The sequence below is a fragment of the Schistocerca americana genome, chromosome 11, assembly GCF_021461395.2.
Source record: "Schistocerca americana isolate TAMUIC-IGC-003095 chromosome 11, iqSchAmer2.1, whole genome shotgun sequence".
NCBI classification, from domain to species: Eukaryota; Metazoa; Arthropoda; class Insecta; order Orthoptera; family Acrididae; genus Schistocerca; species Schistocerca americana.
Genome location: NC_060129.1, coordinates 114,813,431 through 114,826,132, shown reverse-complemented (window position 1 = coordinate 114,826,132; position 12,702 = coordinate 114,813,431). Strand labels below are relative to the sequence as shown.

Genomic DNA, 12,702 nt, shown 5'->3' with positions numbered 1-12,702 from the left:
TCGTAGCACGCAAATGGGTCCGTAACAGGTCCGTCACAGGAGAAGCGGGTGCAGTTGGTGTGTTAGCTGCTGTTGCCACGAACCCACACATGAGCACACGGGACATTGCGAGAGCCGGTGGACTGAGTCAAAGTAGTGTCATGCGCATACTGCATCGTCACCGCTTTCACGCGTTTCATGTGTCGCTACATCAGCAATTACATGGTGATGACTTTAATCATCGAGTATAATTCTGTCAATCGGCATAAACAGAGAATGCGTTGCAGTTCTACCTGTTCACCGATGAAGCGGGTTTCACAAACCACGGGGCAGTGAATCTACGGAACATGCATTACTGGTCCGTGGACAATCCTCGCTGGCTCAGACAGGTAGAGCGACAGCGACCGTGGACTGTAAATGTATGGTGCGGAATCATTGGCGACCACCTCATTGGTCCTCACTTCATTGCAGGGGCCCAAACAGCTGCAACATACATCGCGTTTCTACAGAATTATCTGCCAACATTGCTCGAAAATGTCCAACTGGAAACGCTTCGACGTATGTGGTATCAGCATGATGGTGCACCTGCACATTCCGCAATTAACACTAGGCTGACCCTTGACAGGATGTTCGACGGGCGTTTCATAGGACGTGGAGGACGCATAAATTGGCCAGCCCGTTCGCCTGATCTTAGATCTCTCGACTTCTTTCTGTGGGGTACGTTAAAGGAGAATGTGTACCGTGATGCGCTTGCAATCCCAGAGGATATGAAACAACGTATTGTGGCAGCCTGCGGCGACATTACACCAGATGTACTGCGGCGTGTACGACATTCATTACGCCAGAGATTGCAATTGTGTGCAGCAAATGATGGCCACCACATTGAACATCTATTGGCCTGACATGTCGGGACACACTCTATTCCACTCCGTAATTGAAAACGGAAACCACGTGTCTACGTGTACCTCACCCCTCATGGTAATGTACATGTGCGTCAGTGAAAAAGACCAATAAAAAGGTGTTAGCATGTGGACGTAGTGTGCTGTTCCAGTCTCTTCTGTACCTAAGGTCCATCACCGTTCCCTTTGGATCCCTACGTAATTCGGTGCTCTCCGATACACACGATCGAACAGCTGAGGAGTGATACTCAAGCGTCAACTTTAGGTTACAATATCTCCGGATGTAATTAACATTTTACAATGCAACAAACGGTACTAATTACGTATTTGTTTATATGTTGAGATGTGCTAACAAAACTAACGGGGTTCCATTTAAAAAAACGTAGGTTTGTGTTAAGAAACATACTTCCGTGCATTTTTGTATGGTTTGTATTAACCAATTACACTAGCCCCTCTCCTCACGTTCGGTCTGTGGAATCGATTCGTTAGTATTTGATGTGGTTTACGAAATATATCCAGCGGTAACGTTAGGTGACTCACGGCACTCGATATTGTCATTTCGGCATCGATATGTCGGTGAAAAAATATCACCGATATGTATCGATATTTTCTGGGTTATATATATATATATATATATATATATATATATATATATATATTTATTATATATATATATATTACCCAGAAAATATCGATACATATCGGTGATATTTTTTCACCGACATATCGATGTCGAAATGGCAATATCGAGTGCCGATATTCTTATATTTTTTTCGCAGTTTTCGATAAATATTTTGAAGTAGTAAGCACTGCGTATTCAGGCCACAAGTGGCCCATCGGGACCATCCGACCGCCGTGTCATCCCCAGCTGAGGATGCGGATAGGAGGGGCGTGTGGTCAGCACACCGCTCTCCCGGTCGTTACGATGGTTTTTTTGTGATCGGAGCCGCTACTATTCGGTCATCACGAGACTGAGTGCACCCCGAAAAATGGCAACAGTGCGTGACAGCCCGGGTGGTCACCCATCCAAGTGCTGGGCACTCCCGACAACGCTTAACTTTGGTGATCTGACGGGAACCGGTGTATCCACTGCGGCAAGGCCGTTGCCACTGTTGAAGTAGTAGTAGAACAAAATTTTACTGTCAGTGTGTGAAGGGGTCTTAATACTTTTTGAGATTTCATCACGTCCTGTCTTTCTTTTCGACTGTGTGAAGCAAGTATAGTTGGCACAAAGAAGAAGTCAGATTGAACTAGGGGGTGGCTGTGTGAATGGAACGACAAGATTTCCGATGTGAAGAAATAATACACCGTTGCGTTAAAAAAATAATTTATGACGCAACTAGTGTGCTATTTCCTCACATCAGCATTTTTCAAAAGCAGTCGCTGAAAATGATGAACAAAAATCTAAATGACAACATTGGTCTTTGTGGTGGGTGGGGTCGTGTGATGTGGTTGGTGGAGAAGTGTGAGGGGAAATGCTGACGTAATCGGCGCTCGGCGCTACCAACAGAAACTGCAACGTTTAGCTTCAGCATGCAGTTTTGACACTTCGACTGCTAGGTCGCTAGCGTTTGCAGAAATAAAGAAAACAGATAAGTCGACACGAAGTGTTCCGGACAAATCCGATGTATGACGAAGCCGGACGACGTACCCACCGGACTCTTTGTACTGTGCCACTTAGACGGAATTACCATTGTTATCAAAGTGGTTATCGCCAAGCGTGAACGTGCATCGTTTTCCTTTCAGTCTTGCTCTGATGGGGATAAGCAGGGTGCTAGCTTACTGATGTACAGAATATCTAGTAACAAATCGGTACTTAAATGTACAGCTCTGAAACTGACAGTATATTTACAATGTGCAGCCGATATTTGTTTTTTTGACTGGTACGTCGATATTTTCTCCATCGCTGTATCGATAATTTAGTTCGATATATCGAGAGCCGATAGTGATATTTTCTAGAATATCACCATCAGAATACCGCTATTTTTAAAAATACCAACAGTCCTCATGCAAGCATATGGAGTTTACGCAAAACTGACTGTAGTCGCATGCCGCATTTGTACTGGTGCAATATCTACTGTCGTCGTTGCAGGTACGAGTTAGTACGTACCACCCATCTTAACAGACCAGGATGATGGCAGTAGCTAGGGATCGCCTACACCCATAGACCTACAGTTGTAGAGCACCTGCAGACATTTATGGCGCTTCGACAGCCTCCCCTCCTCCCCGTCCACCTTTGCCCCTCCCCCCCCCCCCCCCCCCCGGCTCCCCCGAGGATCGCCACCCCCACTCTATTGTCTGAAACGGCACTCTCGCCCCCGAGCTGTTCCCAGGTGTAGATGTCTGGCTTCTCTAGCTGTGCTCGTCTTACCGCACCTGTCCTTGCCAAAACAGCTGCAAGGCCCTTCTGTCCTGCGTGTCCTGTACAAAGCAAGACAGGACTATTCCTAGTCGATTACATAACGAGGGTCGTTTGAAAAGTCCGTGCAAAAATAAAAACTACTTACGTGTTTGGCGTAAACCTTTTTTTATTTTTCGACATAGTATCCTTTTAAACTTACACACTTCCTCCAACTCTGTTCTAATTTTTTGATCCATTCCAAATAATAGGAATTGTCCAAGTCTGCAAAATAGCTATTAGTTGCTGCAATCACCTCTTCGTTTGAATAAAATCTTTGTCCCTCCAGCCATTTCTTCAAATTCGGGAACAAATAGTAGTCCGAGGGAGTCAAGCATGGAGAATACGCGGGATGTGAAACGAGTTGGAATCCTATTTACAATAGTTTTGCGACCAACACTGCTGAGGTGTGTGCTGGTGCATTGTCGTGATGGAAAAGCATTTTTTGGGGTCCAATCGCCGACGTTTTTCTTGCATCTCGGTTTTCAAACGGTCTAATAACGATGAATAATATGCACCTGTAATGGTTTTATCCTTTTCCTGATAGTCGATGAGGATTATCCCTTGCGAATCCCACAAGACAGTCGCCATAACCTTTCCGGCCGAAGGAATGGTCTTCGCCTTTTTTGGTGCTGATTCTCTCTTCGTAACCCATTGTTTAGATTGTTGTTTGGTGCGAAGAGTATAGTAATGTATCCATGTTTCATCCACAGTGATGAAACGACGCTTAAAGTCCTGCGGATTCTTCCTGAACAGCTGCAAACCATTCTTGCAACACTTCACAAATGGTTCAAATGGCTCTGAGCACTGTGGGACTCAACTGCTGTGGTCATCAGTCCCCTAGAACTTAGAACTACTTAAACCTAACTAACCTAAGGACATCACACACATCCATGCCCGAGGCAGGATTCGAACCTGCGACCGTAGTGGTCACGCGGTTCCAGACTGAGGCGCCTAGAACCGCACGGCCACACCGGCCGGCGTTACTGAGAAAATCGCAAGATAATTTCGGTCGTCAAATACACACTTCACACGATTCCGTTTTTGGCAGAGCGTGAGCAATCCCGGAACCCATCTTGTGGATAGCTTTCTCGTGTCCAAATGTTTATGCAAAATATTATCTACCCGTTCATTCGAGATGCCCACAGCACTAGCAATCTCACGCACCTTAACTCTTCTGTCATCACCCACCATATCATGGATTTTATCAACGATTTCTGGAGTCTTAACCTCCACAGGGCGTCCAGAACGTTCAGCATCACTTGTGCCCATATGGCCACTCCGAAAATGTTGAAACCACATATAAACTGCTCTAATCGAAGATGCAGAGTCACCGTAATGTTTATCAAGCTTCTCTTTAGTCTCGTGAGGCGTTTTGCCTCTCATAAAGTAATGTTTAATCACCACACGAAATTCTTTTTCGTCCATTTTTTGACAATCACTTGACTTCCTTGATTCACACGAATGCCAGACACAAAGTAATAGACGACTATGGCTGAAACTTGGTGTGCGTTCTATCCGAAGATGCTACTAACTAAACATGACCTCGATACGCGCCGGTGGTGCCATCTCTCGGACTTTGCGCGGACTTTCCAATGCCCCTCGTATAACATCATCTCGTTTAACGACCTCAGTAACAAGCTTCGGACACGGATAGTCACAAGCAGAGGAACACATTTTTCGTATACGAATTATGAGTTGCTACTGTGAACGAATAACAGCAACTCTCTACAAATGACATTTGCAGGCATTATTCTTCAGTTGCTGCTTCAATAACGTTTATCATTTAGATTTTAGATAATAGGTATGCCGTCTTTTACAACTGAGTGATTACTTTGTTTCTAGCCAAACGCCTTGCGTCTATTCTTATCAGGCATCATTAGTGATGTACCAGTAACCACCCACGCCAATTCTGTAAAGAATCGAACCCACATGTAAGAAAAGTCATATCTGCTGAACTGTATGGCGTGCAATGATAAAATTTCGCAAGTACATTCAGTGTTATATGCGGATGGCAAAATATGTCACGAATAGAATTAGTAGTAAAGAAGTAGTAAATGTAAACCTTAAGCCTGATGCTGAAGTTTATTGCATGAACAGCACAAACTTGGTAAGCGATAAGAACTTTTTCTTTCGTTATTTTGTGGGCGTCAATCACGAGAAAAACTTTCACGAAGGCTGAAGTGTGTGTGTGTGTGTGTGTGTGTGTGTGTGTGTGTGTGTGTAGTTTGCTGGAAGTCGCTGAGTGCTCTTGTTCTCAAACACTGGACGAATATAGTGTGGATAATTTGGACGCCTTGAGTTACGCTGCCCCGAGACATACGCACAGTTTCCCGCTTTAAAACTTGACTTACAAGGCATATCCAAAAGAAACCGGAATTTTCTGTATCTTCTGTATACTTACAAATAGTAAAATTTCGTTATTTTCTATCCTTTCAGTTGTCGCAGGTTTAATAACCAGCATTGTAAGGTTAGGCGCAAATTGAGACACGTACAGCGCGTGTGACGTGACACGACACTACAGCGCGACACGCACGAGTCACGCGGGTGCAGCGCATATATTGCGACGCATACACCACACTCCGCACGCGCCGACTGGCGACGCTCTGCGCTGACTGAACCGAAGCGCGCGCAACCTGTTATCTTTCTCAAACGGTTTTACAGAACCTATTCTCTGAAAATATTTGACTTTTGCCTTACTTGTAGCGTTATATGTCAGCTTCGTGGCGAAGTGCCCATCACCTCGCTAATGACCATTCTTATTGTGATGTACACATTTCAGTGAGACACTACGCAAAACTCAAAAAGTTTGCAACGAAATTTAGGAGTCGATGTGATTTTGAGTTCGGTGCATATTACACTATCTGTTGCTGCGTATGAAATTTATCTAACATGCAGAATTTTTGTTTAGTCTTGGGAGAAGGTCTCTATCTGCCTCCGATCTCGAGAAAATGGATCCCATGTAGCGCGCTTATTTCCGATCTCACGCCCGCGAGAATGAAATACTCGCAACATCTCTCATATCTCCTAAACCGCTCGAGACATCGAAACGAAAGTTTGGCGAATGATAGCACACTAGGGGGAGAGTGTTTTGCCAATTCTTAAACACACGGAACTTTCTTATCAATGGCGATATATCAGTGCTTACACTTCCTTTTTTATTTATTTCACTCCAGTGACAGTAAGTTTTTGAAGAGTTGTGTGTGTGTTGGGGTTTATGGGCGCTCAACATTTTGAAGAGTTATCGACAACCAGCGAAACAAGAGTTTCCTAGTATGCAAATAAACATGAAATTTCTTCTTTTATATTACTGCAAACCGACACTATGAGGTTTTTCGTAAGCTATTGGGATCTGTGATTGCCAATTACTTGTTTAATGAGGCACTCCGTTCCGGAATTCTGTCGCAATAGCTGCTGTGAGATGAGTTTGCCAAATTACACTGTGACAAAGCACGTACAATTAAACCAGTCACAAAGAGAAATGTGGCCGTTACTCATAAATGGTGATGCTTCTTTGAATGAGAAAAGGTTAACAACTCACACAAAAATACAGATTGCCAATTCTGTTGGAATTTTGGTGGAATCCCCGTAACCCATCGTATTTTTAACAATGAGCGAATGGAATGGAAATATACCAAAGGATTTTATTGCTTCTCTTGACCTGAGCAGTATTAAAATAATGACGAACGTTCCTTCAGGCGGAATGATAGGCGCATGCCATATATTGGTTACTCACCTACGGCTTGCCAAACTGACAATGTATGATCGCGAATAAAGTAGTTGTTGTTGAGAAAAGTAAACAATTGATCTGTCGCACAACACAATGGTCATTGTATTGTCAGCAGCGAAGGATAATGCGCGCGACAGGAATGCACAAGCTAGCCATGTGTACCCTGTGAGTTGGAGTTCGAAAAACATTGTCATGAAAGTAGATCTGCCTTTGTCAGCAGCACATTTCAACAAATTAAATATATCTAATTATAACACTCTTTTGGGATATTCCTACTTTCGTAATAATACCGACCATTTTCTTCATTTGTGTAGCCTGTTGTATAATTAGTTTATTAATGCTGATAATGTGCATTCAACAATTGAACTGCTTGTTCTCATCACGGCGAACCAATTAAAACATTGTTATTTGTGACTGCTTTTCGACTGTTTCTAGCTTGCAGTGGAAATGTGATGTTCACATGTATGTAGTACAGCGTGTCGTATTACATTATTACATCCATATCCAAGTTATCACAGGGAGACTTCTGTACTTCAGATCTCCGACGCTTTTCACCAGGAGGACAAAGGGATCACACCTGTGGAGATTATCCCTTTATAAATTTTTGTAACAGATCGTACAGATACGCCAGCATAGTAGGCAGCGAGAATATAACCTTGTTCTACTTTCCTGCCTTGATCCTTTATCACATGATGTTATAATATTCCTTGCATCCTTGTTCACTACCCTCCGTCCTTTCTTGCGATCTAAAAACACCGCGGAGGCATATGATACAATTCCAGCGGCCAATGGCTCATCAGTTACTGAACTATGCATTTTTCTTGACAGAAGAAAAACAAAACAAAACAAAACTATACAGATATAAGTAACAGAAAAGTATAATGTACTAACGAAGAGAGCTGGAGCATTTAAATGCTGAAAAACGAAACACTACGCAAAGGCAACAAAATGTAGTACACAGTAAGGCAAAATTTATCGTATGGGCAGTACTACCACTGCTCATATGCGCCGTTCCGATGTGAGCACATGGCCGGGCTACTTTTCCGCTCCCCGCCTCAAATATCCCACGGTGCTAGCGAGGCAAGCGCGACGCGCGGCGCGAGAAACTGTGCCGCAACCACAACGCCGCGCGACGTGGCGCAGGCGCGCGTCGCGTCCCAGTCGCGTCCCAGTCGCGTCGCGTCGCAGTTTGCGCCGCGGTCCCATTTGACCTGTGGAGTTACAAAAACACGCGCTGCGCTGCGTCGCGCCACACGCGCTATACTCGTCTCAACTTGCGCCCTGCCTAGCTGATGTATGTATACGAGAAATGAATAAAGTAGGACGCAGTCGCTGAGTATAGGTAATAGTTTCATAAACTTGCAGAGTGCTAGCGGCGATGAAAGTAATCATCAGATAATAAGCTCGCTCCGAGCTCCTTCCAGGGTCGCCACATTCTACTGGGCGGCCGGTCTGAGAGATTAAACTACCTGATGCGCAGCCGCCTGCTCAAGTGGCGAGTGATGAGCTACGACCCTGTAATCGTTTTCAGGCATTCACGGATCGACACGAACCTTCGATGTGCCTCGACGCTTCTGCCTTCGTTTTGCATTCCTGCCACGCTACACTTTAATGTGAGCAGCTTTTGCTGGAGTAGTTTGATTGCACCTATCCCAAACCGAAGGCCGGTGCATATCCTTCGCGTGCAGGAAACGAGATGCATCAAGGATGCTGTTATGAAACTGTTAAGTATACGTGCTGTTTTGAGTGTAATGAATCACTCCCCATGGTTGCTAGAGCTACAGCTAGAAGTCACGGTAGAATGGGAAAACCGACGGGTAAAAACCGATGCCAGTATTTTTTCTGAATAACCATTGTTTTCTGGTATTTGTTAGATTTCGATTATAACAAGATTTTTTTTTTATTTTTGCTACCAGTCGAGTAAAAAAGACCGAAATATAAATTAGGCATAGCAGCAGTGAATTTTTTAAATCACCATTTTTTTTTAAATAGTGATTTTTATACATACAATTTGTATTGGTTTCAAATACTGCGTTATTATAGAAAATGGGAAAAGCGATCAGTGCTATTTTAAGAATGCCGACAGAAACGAGCGCGGCCGCTGTGGCCGAGCGGTTCTAGGCGCTTCAGTCCGGAATCGCGCGACTGCTACGGTCGCAGGTTCGAATCCTGCCTCGGGCATGGATGTGTGTGATGTCCTTTAGGTTTAAGTAGTTCTAAGTTCTAGGGGATTGATGACCTGAGATGTTAAGTCCGAAAGTGCTCAGAGCCATTTGAACAGAAATGAGCGACAAACTCGTAGCACAAGAATTGGTACGGGATTGCTGTTGTCGTGTGTCGTGGCTTAGTGTGTGCACGTACTGAAGTGTGCAAGGCTTCGCCCTTACCTGGCCTATGCGGTAGTTTCTCGTTGTCGTCACGGAACGTCCAATGTATTGCAGAATGGCACCAATCCTACTTTGGAAATACACACATCAAAAAAGGATTTGCATCACAGCGATTCCCAGAACTCCTGAACATAGACGCCCACTGTGGATATTGTATCACACAAACACTCCCTTTGACAGTTCAGAGTACTAAACCCGCCCAAAGATGTAAACAACCATGCATGAGCAGCTGCTATTAGACGGAGAGGATCCAACAGGCGATCAGTTCCAGTCGTTCCACCAGGAAGCAGCTACACGGCTCGTGTTGTCTGTAGTTTAACCGTGCCTAGACGGTCAATGCCGCGGTTCGATCGCGTGTGCGTTGTAACTGTGTACCAGTAAGGGCTCTGAACAGGAGAAGTGTCCGGGCTTCTTGGAGTGAACCAAAGCGATGTTGTTCGGAGATACGGAGAGACAGGAACTGCAAATCACGTGCCTCGCTCAGGCCGCCCAAGGGCTGCTACTGCAGTGGATCTACATCTACATTTATACTCCACAAGCCACCCAACGGTGTGTGGCGGAGGGCACTTTACGTGCCACTGTCATTACCTCCCTTTCCTGTTCCAGTCGCGTATGGTTCGCGGGAAGAACGACTGTCTGAAAGCCTCCGTGCGCGCTCTAGTCTCTCTAATTTTACATTCGTGATCTCCTCGGGAGGTATAAGTAAGGGGAAGCAATATATTCGATACCTCATCCAGAAACGCACCCTCTCGAAACCTGGCGAGCAAGCTACACCGCGATGCAGAGCGCCTCTCTTGCAGAGTCTGCCACTTGAGTTTATTAAACATCTCCGTAACGCTATCACGGTTACCAAATAACCCTGTGACGAAACGCGCCGCTCTTCTTTGGATCTTCTCTATCTCCTCCGTCAACCAGACCTGGTACGGATCCCACAGTGATGAGCAATACTCGAGTATATATCATACGAGTGTTTTGTAAGCCACCTCCTTTGTTGATGGACAACATTTTCTAAGCACTCTCCCAATGAATCTCAACCTGGTACCCGCCTTACATACAATTAATTTTATACGATCATTCCACTTCAAATCGTTCCGCACGCATACTCCCAGATATTCTACTACTGCTACCAGTGTTTGTTCCGCTATCATATAATCATACAATAAAGGATCCTTCTTTCTATGTATTCGCAATACATTACATTTGTCTATGTTAAGGGTCAGTTGCCACTCCCTGCACCAAGTGCCTATCCGCTGCAGATCTTCCTGCATTTCGCTACAATTTTCTAATGCTGCAACTTCTCTGTATACTACAGCATCATCCGCAAAAAGCCGCATGGAACTTCCGGATGACCGCTACCTACGGATTGTGGGTCGGAGGGACCCTGACAGCAACGCCACATGTCGTGCAACCACAGGTCGTCGTGTTACTACTCAAACTGTGCTCAATAGGTTGCGTGATGAGCAACTTCACGCCCGACGCCCATGTCGCGGTCCATCTTTGCAACCATGACAGCGTGCAGCGCGCTACAGATGGACCCAACAACGTGCCGAATGGACCGCTCAGGATTGGCGTCACGTTCTCTTCACCATCAGTGTCACATATGCCTTCGGGCTGAACCCCTTTGACACAATGTCTAGCGATTGCAGCAAGGTGGAGGTTCCCTCCTGTTTTGGGCTGTCTTAATGTCGAACCGACGTACGCGGCTGACAACGGCGCCATAACGGCTGTGAAATACGTGAATGTCATCCTCCGACCGAGAGTGCAATCATATCGGTAGCATATTGGCGATCCATTCATCTTCATGGACGACAATTCGCGCCCCCATCGTGCACGTCTTGTGAATGACTTCCTTCAGGATGACGACATCGCCTGACTAGACTGGCCAGCATGTTCTCGTCCAGACATGAACCCTATCGAACATGCCTGCAACAGATTGACAGGGGCTGTTTGTGGACGACGTGAACCACCAACGACTCTGTGGGATCTACGCAGAATCGTAGTTCGGGAGTGGGACAATGTGTGCCTTGATGAACTTGTGGATAGTGTGCCACGACGAATACAGGCATGAATCAATGCAAGAGGATGTGCTACTGGGTATCAGAGGTACCGGTGTGTACAGCAATCTGGACCAACAGCTCTGAAGGTCGCCCTGTATGGTGGTACAACATGCAATGTGTGGTTTTCATGAGCAATAAAAAGGACGGAAATGATGTTTGTGTTAATCTGTATTCCAATTTTCTGTACAGCTTCCAAAACTCCTGGAACCGAGGTGTTGCAAAACTTTTTTTGATGTGTGTACTAATGCTGCTGTTTATTGCGGCGGAGCAAAAAGCGTCTACATCTACATCTACATCTACATCCATACTCCGCAAGCCACCTGACGGTGTGTGGCGGAGGGTACCTTGAGTACCTCTATCGGTTGTCCCTTCTATTCCATTCTCGTATTGTTCGTGGAAAGAAGGATTGTCGCTATGCCTCTGTGTGGGCTCTAATCTCTCTGATTTTATCCTCATGGTCTCTTCGCGAAATGTACGTAGGAGGGAGCAATATACTGCTTGACTCTTCGGTGAAGGTATGTTCTCGAAATTTTGACAAAAGCCCGTACCGAGCTACTGAGCGTCTCTCCTGCAGAGTCTTCCACTGGAGTTTATCTATCATCTCCGTAACGCTTTCGCGATTACTAAATGATCCTATAACGAAGCGCGCTGCTCTCCGTTGGATCTTCTCCATCTCTTCTATCAACCCTATCTGGTACGGATCCCACACTGCTGAGCAGTATTCGAGCAGTGGGCGAACAAGCGTACTGTAACCTACTTCCTTTGTTTTCGGATTGCATTTCCTTAGGATTCTTCTAATGAATCTCAGTCTGGCATCTGCTTTACCGACGATCAACATTATATGATCATTCCATTTTAAATCACTCCTAATGCGTACTCCCAGATAATTTATGGTATTAACTGCTTCCAGTTGCTGACCTGCTATTTTGTAGCTAAATCATAAAGGATCTATCTTTCTGTGTATTCGCAGCACATTACACTTGTCTACATCGAGATTCAATTGCCATTCCCTGCACCATGCGTCAATTCGCTGCAGATTCTCCTGCATTTCAGTACAATTTTCCATTGTTACAACCTCTCGATACACCACAGCATCATCCGCAAAAAGCCTCAGTGAACTTCCGATATTATCCAGAAAGTCATTTACGTATATTGTGAATAGCAACGGTCCTACGACACTCCCCTGCGGGACACCTGAAATCACTCTTACTTCGGAAGATTTCTCTCCATTGAGAATGACATGCTGCGTCCT

The 12,702-nt window shown here is 45.2% G+C and overlaps 1 pseudogene; it reads right to left on the bottom strand.

The window, feature by feature from the left end:
• Positions 1 to 1,868: 1,868 nt before the first annotated feature.
• LOC124554339 lies at positions 1,869 to 1,986 on the bottom strand (annotated as a pseudogene).
• Positions 1,987 to 12,702: the final 10,716 nt, after the last annotated feature.